General features: G+C 50.6%; 1 protein-coding gene across 5 annotated transcripts in view; it reads right to left on the bottom strand.

Moving 5' to 3' along the window:
* Positions 1-14,744, bottom strand: part of STK4 (serine/threonine kinase 4) — a 1,472,593-nt gene that overhangs the window by 854,952 nt on the left and 602,897 nt on the right. The gene's annotated exons all lie outside the window — the stretch shown is intronic.

Here is a 14,744-nt window from a genome sequence, read left to right as displayed (position 1 = left end):
CAGCTGAAGTTGGAATACTCTTTGGGAGATGCTGGAAGAAAGCAGCTGGGTGGGCAGGGGCACCCCAGGAATTAGTGAGGAGTTCCAAGTAGCCTTGGGGGTGAGGAAGACATCTGCATAGGGAGTCCCCACCAGGCCAGAGCCGTGGGTGCGTAACCCTCGCATTCTCTCCCAGCGTTACCGCTTATGGCTGGGAGAGGGATACCCTCTAGTCAGTCTCTCTGTTTGGCAGCAATTCCCAAGAGCTGCGTGCAGGCAGGGGCGAGAGCGAACCCCCCCCGAGGTGCAGGAACAACCGCCTGGCTCATGGACCTCGGCCCCTCCTGCTCACGGAAACAGGAGGAACTTCGAGCCCAGTGGAGGGGGGGGGGCAAGGGGGCACTCACCGTCTCGACTGCGTCCCAGGATTCCAGGGGCAGCACTCCTCAGCACGGCTGCGGTCCTCGTTCCGCTGGGGCCGTAGAGCCTGCCCTGGAGTGAGCAGCGGGACGAATCACCCGAGTCTGGGGACTCCGATGGGGCCGCCCCCGGATTTGAAAAGGCCTCAGGGGAAGGCGCCGGAGTATGAGACGTAGGCCGATGAAAAGGCGCTGCTGGCAGGAGAGGAGCTTCGTAGGAGGGTAGATCAGCCGGGGTGCTCACACGCAAGGAGACAAAGCCGGAGCGAGCCCCCGGCCGCCATCTTGAGTCATCCGGTGCCGGGAAGGTGAAGCCAGGGGAGCGGAATTCAGGGTCCTCCAGGACCGAAATGTCCCCATCTTCGCTCGGCTGAGTCTTTAGGCCTTCCTATAGAACCTTGTAAAAAGAAAGCTAAAATAGCGATGCAGAAATCCTCAAGCTTTTACATATTCGGTGGGCCCAGCACGGAGGCTATCAAGGGAGTTGCCGCATGGACGGCGCTCCAAGCCACGCCCCCCACCACGGGTACTTTTTTGCTGACCCCTTTGACTGGCAGCTCCTCTCGTCCTACCAAAGGAGGAGTAGTAATGAAAAGAGCCTCCCCTCCACTGCTGTCCCCTAGGATGAAAAGGCGGAAGTTGACGCACAGCTAGACTTAAAGATTTTGTCGCAGTGTTTGAGGTCTGCAACCCCTCAAGGCTCTTTTCAGCCTTGCTGCCAAACAAATGCACGCCATCAAAGGGCATGTTCAAATGACGGGCTTTTACATCCGGAGCAAAACCCGACTTCCGCAACCACGCAAATCTGCGTATAACAGTGCTCGCAGCCATGGACCGGCTAACACTGTCGGCTGTGTCCAAACCCGACTGAAGGGATTCACACATGGCATCCTTGCCATCTTGCACGAGAGCAAGGAACCCATCCCTTTCTCTCCCCCCCCCAGGAATATGCTCAGCCGCAAGCGAAAAACACAGTTCCACATAGTGTGTGAGAATCTTGCCAAGGCACAAGTGGAGTTGGCCAATTTCAGCACCATACTCCCCGCAGAAAACACCTTGCGTGCCCAACGGTCGAAGCCTTTGTCGTCCCTATCAGGAGGGATGGTAGGGTACGCAGCCTGTCTCGGGGTGGCCGTAGCCGCCTGAACCACCCAACTCTCGGGAGTGGGGTGAGATGAAAGGTAGCTGGGGCCGCTACCGGAAGGGCGGTATTTCTTACTTAACGATTTCTTAACTGCCGGAAGAGATTCCAGGGTGTGCAACGCAGCCACCACCCTTTTCTGGAAGGTTAAATGAAATGGAAACACCGGGTAAGACGATGGACCTTGATCCAAAATGTCTGTTAAGTCATCCTGAATAAAAGCCTCAAAGAGGACTGGACCAACCAAGGTATTCAGTTACTCTAGCCATAAGTCTCCTGTATGACGACTCAGCATGAGCCCCAAGCTCAGGCCTGCCAAATTCCACCTCAGGCGAAGTGTCCAGCCCACTAGCGTCATGAAGAGATTGCCTCAAGTCTTCCAATTGGCTATCCCCAGAAAAGACAGGAGCCACATCAGGCTCAACCTGGTCAAGATCTAAATCTGACCTCTTCTCCTCCTCACAGATGTCATCCAGAGTGAGGTGTCTTGGAACAGCCGAGGGTCTGGAGTCCATAACAGGCCTCACAGACTTGGAAGTAGCCTTTCTTGGAGGATCCACAGTACCAGGGATCTCTGACAGTAAATTTCAGCCAAAAAGCCCCGAAGGCGTCGAGAGCACTGATGGCTTCGGCGTCAATAGCATCGATGGCTTTAGCGTCGACAAGGGCGCCGAGGGCTGATACGAAGGCAAAGCTTCAACGTCCATATCTGACGAACACGGCGCCAACTCTGTCGGCGCCACCTTCGAGCCCTTAGCAGGTTTTTGCGGTCTCGCTGGGGACGAGGACCGAGAGCTGGAAGCAGGTCGCTTGCGACCATCCTGAGCCTTGTCCGAACGGGACCTCGAAGGTTTCCTATGAGGATTGTGCCGAGGACCCGAGCCCGAAGGTGTACGAGCCACGGATCAAGACCGTTCCTTGCAAGCTTCGTTAGAAGGCGCGGATGGATCTGTACCCTGTGATTGAAAAATTGCCAACATCTGCTCGATGAAGGCAGCGCATTCTTCCAGAGTCGAGGACTTAGTTGGACAAGCCACTTTCCTAGCGGCTCCATCCTAAAGCCACTTTCCTAGCGGCTCCATCCTCCGAGGAGGACGGGGAAGGCGACCAGTGATGGCGCTTCCTAGAATGCCGAGCCGAGGAGGACAAATGCAGGGAACCACTACGGGACCCGAGACCCCCGGGACTCCTTCCGAAGAGGAGAGTCGCCCCTAGAATTGTCGGTGGACATACCCTTGGACTTGGATTTACAGGACTTACTGGGTTTAGAACCCCGACCTACCTGAAGCTTTCCCTTACGCTGCTGCAAGGCCTTAGCAGTTAGAGACTGGCCTTTGGAACAGTTGTCAGTGTTGTGACTCTCACCCAAGCACCACAAACAAATGTGATGCGGGTCGGTAATCGACATTTTCAACTTGCAGTCCTGGCAAGTCTTGAAGCCAGACCGCGGAGTCGGAGGAGTTCAAGAAGAAGACATATTCACAAGGAATACACGAGGCCCGTCGAGTCTCCGAAGCAAACACGTTTGCGGAAAAAACAGAACTGAGGCTATGGGCGCCGTGCGTCCTACTTCTAACATCCAGTGACATCGCCCTCGAAGGAGGCCCTCAAAGCAGGGCGCCCTCTGCCGAAAAAGTTTCCGAAGTACACAGCAGTGGACATTACATGTCAAAGATGTGGAATACATTGGAGGACACAATCCATTCGAAGCAGTATTTTTCTTTTCCATTCCGCGATGAATCTCTTGTGCCAAAAGCTTTGGTGGGATGTTGTCACCCCATTCCCAAAAATAACATCAGGAGAAAAGGTAAACCCTGAAGACCTAGAAGGAAGGTGAGAAAGAGTGGGGTGCCCTTGGCCGAGACATAGGGCCTCATCACGACTTTGGCAGTAACCCTTAAATCCGGGGGTTGGGCCATTACCGCCGGATTTAAGGGTCCGCCAAATCAAGGCTTTGGCGGATTTCGCCCCAGCTCTGGGCTGGGGGGAAATCCGCCGAAAATTTGCGCTATTACTGCCGGCGGGAAATCCGCCAGCGGTAAGAGCGCAAAAATTCCCCATTGAGCCCAATGGGGAATGGGGCATTCCCGAATGGGCTCAATGGGGAATGGGGATTAACATTACCGCCGAACTCGTGATCCGGCACTATTAGCGCCGGGGAGTTCGGCGGTAGGGCTAATAACGCTGGCGGTAATGCCCAAGTCGTGATGAGGCCCATAGTATCCCTCTTTACCCATTAGTGACCAAACCAGCCCTTTCCCCATCTTCTTGGGCTGTTATAAGCCAGCTCCACTCCATTTGACCCGATCAACGTACTACAGTACTGAGACGAGGAAGAGGAGAGTGTAATGAACAGCACACACTTTCAGCACTCTAGTACTGGGACGAGGAAGAGGCTTACAGAGTACTACAAGGGTCAGGCATGTCCCTTTAATGATAAGCAGGCAATACTAAGGAACAACCCACACATGCAACCTGTTAAGGGCCTACAGGTGTACAAAAAAGGAGGAAACCAGCAGGAAAGAGAGTTTAGTTTGAAGCAGAAGCGAGCGTGTAATGCAGGAGAAGGAGACATTCAGCCCAGATCCATGGGTGGGAGAGCGTGCCGAAACTGAGGGCCATGTGAGGCTGAATTTTAAGACTGGCAGTGAAGCTCAGAGTCCCTTGCCTAAAGATGGTGCAGCGAGAAGACGTGCTGGAAGAGGCGTTCCCAAAAATGTAGAACAGGACTGCTTGTTGTCTCTGGGGGTAACGTTTACCACGGAGTGTATGAGCGGCAGAGCAGAAAACATGGTGAGCAGAGGACCAAGAAGCATCATGCAGAACCGAGTACTGACGCGAAGCAGGAACATAAGCCAGTGAGTCAGTTGGGAAAAGGGCACAGAACCGCTTTGCTCGTGAACGCTAGCTGGAACTCACTTGCAAATGGTTAAAAGGTAACAAACCTCTGTTGAACTAATTGAAGAGCCATGCAAACCAAGACACCGAAGGGAGGCTGAATATGTCACTTGAAGCTAAAGACATATTGGGCCTCATTACGACCTGGGCGTTAAGTACGGGTCATTACCGGCATGGAGCAACTACATTGTCCGTCCTGGCAATAGACTGCTAAAAGCGGCCTATTACGAGTACGCGGGCACGAGCTTTGCGCCATGACGGTAATGACCCCACCGCCATGCCGTAAAAGGGCCTCCACCGGCTTCCAAGCCATCGGCATTAGCGGTGACCGCTAATAGCAGTCACCTCTAATAGCGGTAACCGCTATTAGCGGTCACCGCTAATAAGCGGAACCGGAAGTAGCGTCAACGCACAGGAACAGGAAAGAGCACGGCGGCCATCTTTAAAAACACAATCCAATGCCATCCACCACAACCAGGAGCCATCTGACCCCCAGAACTCTACCACACCTCCACCACTACCTGCTGCATCTCACCATGTCGAAAGCTGTTAAAAAAGCACAGATCGCCTGCGCAAGGAGCGCTTCTCCCGAGAGGAGTTGACCATGCTGGCGGAGACGCTGCAGGAACATGCAGATGTTGTCTTCTCCTCCGACATGTCCCGCCCTGCAGTGCAACGCAAGAAACAGATATGGGCAGAGGTTGCCCAGAAAGTAAGTGCCGTTGGCACCACACCCCGCACTTCCAAAGATGTCCGTAAGCGCTGGGACGATCTGCGTTTACGTGTGCGGAGCATCCTCTCTGCCAACCGCAACCTGGGGATGGCGACAGGCGGAGGTGCGGACTGCCCCATCAAGTTGCAACCATGGGAGGATATCTGTGCCAGCACCATAGGGACAGAGGCAATTGAGGGAGTGGGGAACATGGAGCGAGGAGCCCATTCATCGGCCGATGCAGGTAGGTGTCCCAAAACAAACAATGCTAATACCAACACGATGATGTCCACCTGAACGGACAGTGCAATGATGTAGAGCAGGGTCCAGCAGACACATATGTACAAGACTTCCTACAGGCAGTGCAGAGCATCACCTTGGCCACATGCATAATGCACCCCATATGTGTTTCAACCCAGACGCTTCCATGCATCACCCACCCACAAGCCAAGCAACCTGTATGTCACTCCCACAATGTTAATCAACTGCCATTCCACATGAATGCAGCCACCCCAATGCATGCCTGATGCCTGTAGACCCATCACTAACTCTCTCCCTCTATTGGTCCCCCACAGGCATGCAATCAGACAGCGGTGACAAGGACACTAGAGAGGATGATGCCACACCACAAAAGAAGGCCAGGGGCGAGGAGGGAGAACACCGCCCCTCGACTTCAAGGGGTAGAGGCCAACCTGCACCACTGCGGAAGGCCAAGAAAACCCCAGAGGCCACAGCACCAATGTGCACTACGGCCCCCACAACAGCACCCACACCAGCCACCAGCACCCAGGAGCCAGTGGCAGAAGGCACTGCATCGGCTGCCAGCAGCACAGTGGGTGTGACAGCTGCAACAGCAGCGGTGTCAGACGATGAGGCAGATGTCCAGCTGCATGGCGCAACTACTGCCACAGGCCCCCTGCATTCACCACAACTCCCCCCATGCAGCTTGCACAATAGCAGCTGGCACAACAGCAGCATGCACGGGCTGTCGCCTGGTGATTCATGGCCCGCAAGTTCCAGCCCCACACCAACTGTGCATGAGAAACAAAGCATGTTGTAAACCCCTCACACATCCACCACAGTTCCAACCAGCGAAGGGGGGATCGGGGCTATTCAGAAGCGCCAGGAGGAGCTGGCAGGGCTGTTCACACAGCATATATCGGAATGTGGCCGGGCAAGGGATGACATTATGGAATGTGCTGCATCCCTGAAAACAGCAATCGAGACCACCTCGAAGGACATTTGCGCCGAATTGGCAGCAGTGCGGCAGGTCCTCTCCGAAATGGTGGCAGCAATGCAGGCCATGCGTCCACCAGTTGCCTGACCAACCTGGGACATCTTCCAATGCAAGCTCAACCAGATCGGACAGGGGTGCACCTGGTGCTGGAAGAGGGGGAGGGCTGTAGGTACAACCAGGCATACTGGTTCCATGTGGACTAATGGTGCACGCTACTGCACACCATGTGTGGTGAAGTCAAGGGGGGAGGGGAAAGGGGGAGAGGGTGTGCGGGGGAGTTGAGGGGGGAGCGGGGAGAGGGTGTGTGGAGGAGTTGGGGGGGAGAGGGTATGTGGGGTGGAGGGCTTGTGCACTTTGTTATAATTCTTTAATACACCTTTTGGGAAATCATAATTCACATGTGCGGACATTGCTTACTGTGTATGTGTGCTTTATTGGTGAACAGTCTACAGTGTCCATGTCCCTGACACACCCAGTGCCCTAAGTGCCACCTCCATGTCACACTCCCCGTCCATGTGTGCTAGAAACATTGGTTGATCAGAGTCTGACGCATGGCACGTCCCTCCTGTACATCGTTGCCTCCCTGAAGTGCAGCCCCATCTCCACCCTCCTCATCCTCATATTCAGGTGGTTGCGGTTCAGCGTCAGGGGGCAGAGGCACATTCCATCTGATGCACATATTGTGTAGCATGACACATGCCATGGCGATCTGGCCACCTTCTCATGGCGGTACAGGAGTGCCCCACCAGACCTGCTGAGGCAGCGAAACCGTGACTTCAAGAGGCCAAATGTCTGCTCAATCACCACACGGGTACGTGTATGCGCACGATTGTAGGCCTCCTCGTACCTGTTCTGTGGGTTCCGGACTGGGGTAAGGAGCCACCTCTTCAAGGGTAAGCCTGCATCACCTGCATGTGGGTAACAATGTATATGTGTAAGTAATCACATCATATGGTACCTGTGTCAATGACACCATAGCATGCATTTATTTCCTGATTGCAACCACATTTCTATGCATGAATGGAGACACACGATGTGACTGCTATGTGTGTATTCCTCTTATGGACAGGTGTGCGTGCCATCGTCTAGTGGGCGCAGGGGCGTCCTGTTCCTTGTGAGTGCTCATGCACTGTGTTAGTCCACGCCGGTTGTTTCCATGATCTGGCTGATGTGCAGTCATTTGTATGCTTTCATCATGTCACCGTTGATGTCAGCCTCATGGTGATCTCACTATGCAGAACAAATGGTGACATGCAGTTTTGTTGGACCTCTGTGTCAGTGTAGTGGTGTACTAATGTATTTGGACCTCATGTGACTCCTTTGTACGCAGTAATGGGGGACAGTCCTTTCTGTTGATGGTATTTGGTGCTGTGCATTGGCCATACTAATTGCTTGTAGCGGCATTGTGTTGCGGGGGATACGGTCGTCTGATTAAGTACAGTGCACATGTAGATGGGTATGGTATGGTTGTGACACTGCATCATTTACATGGTCGGGCTGCTTACATCTTGCATTATGTGGTCAGGTGTCAGGTCCGGTCTGGCCTGCTTTGGGCTATGAGCATGGTCCATTCTCTCAGGCACTCGCAGCCAGGTGAAGAATGTATCTCTCCCCCCATCTCAGCCAGGTAAAGAATGCATCTCCCCCCCCATCTCAGCCAGGTGAAGTATGCATCTCCCCCCCACATCTCAGCCAGGTAAAGTATGCATCTCCCCCCCCCCATCTCAGCCAGGTGAAGTATGCATCTCTCCCCCCATCTCAGCCAGGTAAAGTATGCACCCCCCCCATCTCAGCCAGGTGAAGTATGCATCTCCCCCCCCCATCTCAGCCAGGTAAAGTATGCATCTCTCCCCCCCCCACATCTCAGCCAGGTGAAGTAGGCATCTCTCCCCCCATCTCAGCCAGGTAAAGTATGCATCTCCCCCCATCTCAGCCAGGTGAAGTATGCATCTCTCCCCCCATCTCAGCCAGGTAAAGAATGCATCTCCCCCCCATCTCAGCCAGGTGAAGTATGCATCTCCCCCCCACATCTCAGCCAGGTAAAGTATGCATCTCCCCCCACCCCCCCCCCATCTCAGCCAGGTGAAGTATGCATCTCTCCCCGGCATCTCAGCCAGGTGAAGTATGCATCTCTCCCCCATCTCAGCCAGGTAAAGTATGCATCTCCCCCCCCCCCATCTCAGCCAGGTAAAGTATGCATCTCTCCCCCCCATCTCAGCCAGGTGAAGTATGCATCTCTCCCCCATCTCAGCCAGGTAAAGTATGCATCTCCCCCCCCTCCATCTCAGCCAGGTGAAGTATACATCTCCCCCCCCATCTCAGCCAAGTGAAGTATGCATCTCTCCGCCCCCGCACTCCATCTCAGCCAGGTGAAGTATGCATCCCCGCCCCATCTCAGCCAGGTGAAGTATGCATCTCCCCCCCATCTCAGCCAGGTGAAGTATGCATCTCTCCCCCAATCACCTACCCACATCGCATTTCCATGAGCCTAACATGCATCTCACCGAGAAGCCAGGATCTCTGCCCTGCATGTCGCTCCATGTAGAGTGGTATCGTGGAGTTCTACATGACCATTGAATCATGGGTTGATCCAGGGAATCGGGCACAACAATGTGTGATGATCTTGTTTGAGTCACATACCATTTGCAAGTTGATGGAGTGGTATAATTTACGGTTGCGCTTCGCTACCTCCATGGCATGTGGGACAACCAATTCCACATGGGTGCAGTCGATGGCGCCAATGCAACCAGGGATGCCGGCCAGTGAATGGAAACCAACTTTGGTGTTTGAGATCTCCTGGCCAGTCCGTGGTAAGTAAATGTGATCGCCTGTGTGCTTCAGGAGGGCATCAAGCACTTGGTTCAGCGTACGTGAAAATAATGGTTGTGATATGCCATGCATGTGCCCCACTGTGTGCTGGTAGGTGCCTGTGGCCAGGAAGTGGAGCACAGACACTACCTTCAGTAGGGGTGGGATGGCGGTGCGTGTTTCAATCAGGCTGACAATGTCGTCATGTATCATGTCCATAATGGTGGTGATGGTGTCCCGGTCCAGACGGTATAGGGTATGGATCTGATCAGGGGTTAGGTTGAATGGACTGGCTCTGATGCTAGGGATTGGGGGCTGCCTGCGTGGGGCCACTGGCTGCACTGGTGGGGCATGCTGGGCCTGCCTCACCCTCTTTCTCCTCCTGCGTCTCCTCTGTGCTGCCTGTTGTTGTTGTTGCAGCAGTTCCACTGCAATCATGTCATCCAGCCCCAGCATTGCTAGTAGTATTGGAATCATTTTGGTGTGTGACGGGGTGTGGGAAGGGGTGGGGTGTGCTCCTTTTGTGCTGGCCCGGTCTGTATTGCCTCCACCTGTGCTGATTGTGTGCACCTATGGCAGTTGTGAACACTGCACATGGCCGTTTACGGATGGTCCGCGATGCCGGTATTTGCTCCATGCCGGTAAGGTACTTTTCGGGCTTCAGTTATTTGCATGTCCGCCTGACTTGTGATGTTCCCCTGTTTACGCCATGCCGGTATTTCCGGCATGAAGGGTTGCGTGCCCGCCCTCCTGCCGCTATTAGCGGCACCGTTAATTGCAGTGCCGCTAATAGCGTGTTGGCGTGTCATAATCGTGCGGAGCGGTAAGCAATGCCGGTAATCCTTTACCGGCATCGTTATTCACTTACCGCCCTGGTCGTAATGCGGCCCATTGTTAGAATATTAAAGGTGGCAGTACCGGAGTGGTCTCGTGTCTCTTGGTGAGATTAATGGTGTATTGTTATACATGTCCCCTTAACCAAGAAAATGGTATGAGACCCCATCAGTCTAGATGTACCAGAAAGAGAGCCAAAAGGGTTAAATATAAAATTGGACAGACATAATATCCCCCTTTTCCTATTAACAACCCACCCAATCCTTCTCCAACCTTTATGGGTTATTGTAAACCAGCTTCCCTTATTTTGTCTCAGTCACGCCATTCTAGTACTGGGACAAGGAAGAGACGGATAGGAGGCATACACACCAACATACAACCCCACCACTCTAGCACTGAGACGAGGAATAGAGCCTCAGAGGTCTACCACTAAAAAGATCAGGTTTCTCTTTTGTCTACCAAGGATAATTTTGAGACTGTGTTACAAAACTACTTTACACTTAGGAAAGGGGCAGAACTTCAGTTTTTAACTCTTTTCTTTTGGTTGCTGAAATCCCTACACATTGTATAAAGTTAGTTGTGCGGGCAAGTATAGGTTTTGGACATAGACGGGTTCTTCAGTTGAACTCTTTGACGGAGACGTTCCTTAGTTTTCTTTAGGTAGGGAACTCCCACCTTAGATTAGGGCAAGTTAGGCCTATTTCCATCCTGACATTTAAGTTAATAAAAGCGTTTATTTTGAGATTTGAATCTGTTGTCTGTGTCCTTCTTCATGATGCTTTCGGAGTACACAGATTAGACTTGAGATTACCTACAGAGATAAGGGGTGCTCAATGCCTCTATGCAAGTTACCCTTACAGGCACCACACCCTGCAAGCCCACAGGAGGGGTCAGCAAGAGTGGCTTCTGTATCTGGACCCCAAGGCACAGACAAAGAGTGTACTTACATGAGACAAGCCTGTGTGGGTCCAGCCGGAACATACAGTGGATGCCTTCTGGGGGAACAGTGCGCACCACACGGATATAAACTACAGTATACACTACAGGTACAACAAGACAAACAAAGGGGCAGAGATTGCATCCTAGAAGTCAATCTCTGTATAAAGGAATACACAGAGGCACGGATGTGGACACCATAAAACACTGAACAGACACAAAGAGCCCCAAAAGGCAAACAAGCATTCAGAACAGGAAAGCAGGAACAATGAAAGCCGAAAACTGTAGCGCAGAACTGGCAATAAGGTAACAGAGGCAAGGTAATGGCACAAGGTAACCAAGCAAAAACAAAGAGGGGATGGCTGGAAGGTTTAGAATTAATCTTAACCTCTGGCATTTCTCTGGGCAACCCCCCAGACCATCGTTCTTCGCCTGCATAGCCATTACAAAAGGAGAAAGACCATATGCAGATCAAGCTTGGTCCCACCCCAAAAGGGGCACCTCAGCCCGAACTGCTAGGTCCCATCCCTTCTGCACAAGACCACAAGCATCCCCAGACATGTTTCAGCCTTGTTGGGCCTCATTAGGGAGGGGTAGCTTGGGTCTCAAGGTAACAGAGGCAAAAAACTAGTACAAGGTAACAGCTGCAAGGATCTGATACAGGGTAAAAAGGCATGGGAAATAAGGCATGGGACTGGTATATAGTAGCAGAGGCAAGGGACTGGAACAAGGTAACAGAGGCAAGTGAATGGTACAAGGTAACAGAGAAAAGCGACTGGTACAAGGTAACAGGGGCAAGGTACCAGAGACATGGTACTGGTATAAGGTACCAAAGGCAAGGTACTGGTAAAAAGTACCAGAGTCAAGGGACTGGGAAAATGTACCAGAGGTAAAGTAGTGGTAAAAGGTAACTGAGATGAGTACTGAATTGAAGGTAAGGTAATTGAATCTAGGTAACAAAAGCAGGCTTTGAAACCAGACTGGAAGCACAAACTATGTAAGGCAAAGCTGTGGAAAACAGGACTAGAACTAAGGGGAAAAGGTCAAACAGAGGCAAGGGAAAAAAAAGAGTCTGGCTAAGCGGGGTAAAGATTGAGACGAAGTAGACTTGAAAGAGCAAGAGAAGGCAGAGCAGGGTAAATAGAAGGAGACTGAAGGGAAACATCACAAGTAATGGAGGCTTAATGTCTGCAGGGACACAGCACAAAGAAAGGAGGAAATACTCTGCCAGTAGGCAGAGGTAAGAGGACTGAGCCAGCAAGGCAAGGCTGTCTAATTTGGAAAAAGGCAACTCAGTAGCACGGATCAGTCACACGCAAAGCACAAGGCAGAATTGTCAGCAAGGCAGAAAGTAATTCCAAATGGGTCACAGCTAAACGAGATTCAGAACTCAATGCAAGAACAGGAAGTTTGAGGGCATAGCAGCTTAGAAGCAGTGCTAGCAGGGAGGAAAGCCAGGGTAAAGCTGTATGATTGGACTGCACACAAGCAGTCACAGGTATGGTTAATGGAAATCCCTGGCATGGACTTTGGGAGAGGGTCCAGTGCTGACAAACTATAGGAGTTTTGGTAAAAGCAAAAGCACAATAATTGCTGCAGCGCTTGGAATGCTGCAGTCCACTGAAATGTGTCGGTCTCCTTCCAGTCATGGAGAAACCAGTATACATGCAATTTATATTGCAAAAGAGTTTCTGGATTGAGCTGCTGGTTTTTCCAGATATCTTGTAGGTGCATTATGGGAATAGAAGTGCATGATCTTAGAAATACAGATTTATGAAAGAAAACATTCAATAATGATTCATGGTCTTCTGTGATGATGGTTGACAATGCCCCGTTGGTCTGTAGACAGCGCCACTCAGAGGTAGATATGCTGAAGCATGACAGATCCTCGGAGCATGCTCCATTATCCAGATCAACTTCAAATTTGGAGGCCTCAGTACAAGTCTGGGTGATGCTAGGACCTAAACGGCCACACTGGTGACCATAGACCCCACAGGAGAAACTTCCCATCCAGGGTGTCCTGTACCAGTCATTGCTTCTTCTCGATGATGAAGTCGAGACGATGCTACAGTGCCGAGCGTCGAAATATCTCCACCCAACAGAGAAGTCTTCGACTGAGAGCAAAGGTAGAAAGTGTGTCAGAAAAGTAACATGCGTCCTACCTGCAATCAGGCCCCATGTACTCTAAACATAGTGAATGAGGGTCCGACGGCACTTAATGATGCCTGCAAAAAAGACAAGAAGCAAAGTCTTTTTATCCCAGCATAGAAGACAGTAAGAAAACAGCACACCCGATATGGGGGAGAAAAACTAAGAACAGAGAAAAAAGGGTGGGAAAATGCTGCCATGCCACACGTCTGATACAGTCTACGTGGAGAAAAGATCTGCAGGGCGGGACTTGAGGAGGTGGTGGTGGTGCTGTGGTTGTGCATGTGGCGGGCCTGCATAAAAACAAACGAAAGACCACATTTTTTGTGGTGCTACAAAAACACCCCTGTTCCGTAGGACGGAATGTCCCAGAAGTAAGGAGGAAACAGTATGGGACATAGGCATAAAAAGTGTTTCAATACTGATTGAGGTTCACTTCCATCTTAAAAAGACACTTTTCAAAAAATGTAAGAGCCGTAGGATCATTTAAACTACACTTTTCTCACATGAAAACCTTCTTGCTGCATTGAAATGACGCAAACAATGCAATGATTTATTTTTTCACAGTGGCAGTTCAAAATCTATAAAGTGAACATGTTTCAGTAATACACATTTTCAAAAGAAAACAACGTAAGTTATTGAGTGCAGACATTTTAAAGAACCGACAGTTCCTTATTAAATATTTGTGAATATAAAGTGGTAGCATTCAAATGGGAGAGAATATACACATCCAAAACGGCCGCCATGTTTGCTTTAGCAGTGAAGGAGAAAAGATCACACAAATAATGTTCTAAACAGCTTTGGACAGCAAATGTTAAGAGTAGCACGTGTTGGGCATTCCCTGTTTTGGTGTTTTTTTCAGTTTCTGTAGCTTGTTTCATCATACTTGCTTCAGCCATATAGTTCCCTCATCTCATGACAACATACAAGGCACCTTTTTGCTGATGGTGAACACACTGCGCAGAGTTTAGGTGCCAATAAGAGATCAAGCTGAGATGCAATGGACCAAAAACAAGCACCTTTTACACATCAGTCTTGATAAATGCCAAAGTCCATGCATGATTGAGAGGCATAAGACTTAAGAGATGAAGTAAGATCTCTCCACCAAAAAGGCTCTCTCTAATATCTTCTAAGTACATGAATCCTAAGGGCACTAAACTATTTCATTGTCTTTTGCATATCTATGTACATTGTGATGTGAAGGTATTTTGTATTGGCAGTGATGCATTGGAGGAGATATTTTTAAGGTTTTATGAATCTGTTTAAATTATCTGCCGCCATAATGATGAAATTTGCACAGTGATGTAATTGAACTTTACAAACAAATCTATTTGTAATATGTACACTCTATCAAGTCACCCATATTAAGAGGCAAATATCAATTCTATGTCATGACTGGAAGTGTGAGGGGTCAGAAATGTGAGGCGGACTAAGTTGTAAAGTTTTCTCAACAAATGCCATTTTATTATATGTAAAGGTTGGATGAAGACCTCACTATCCCTACCCTGACGAGGATTTCCCTGCCTAATATAAACTCAAGGAAATACTCAAACCAACGATCTCTGTCCCTCACACTTATACATATAACAAAATTAAATGCATGGCAGTTCAAAATAACAATGATTGAATTCA

Source organism: Ambystoma mexicanum, chromosome 3p (assembly GCF_040938575.1).
Source record: "Ambystoma mexicanum isolate Mex_15411 chromosome 3p, UKY_AmexF1_1, whole genome shotgun sequence".
Taxonomy (NCBI): Eukaryota; Metazoa; Chordata; class Amphibia; order Caudata; family Ambystomatidae; genus Ambystoma; species Ambystoma mexicanum.
This window is presented reverse-complemented; position numbering and strand designations above follow the sequence as displayed.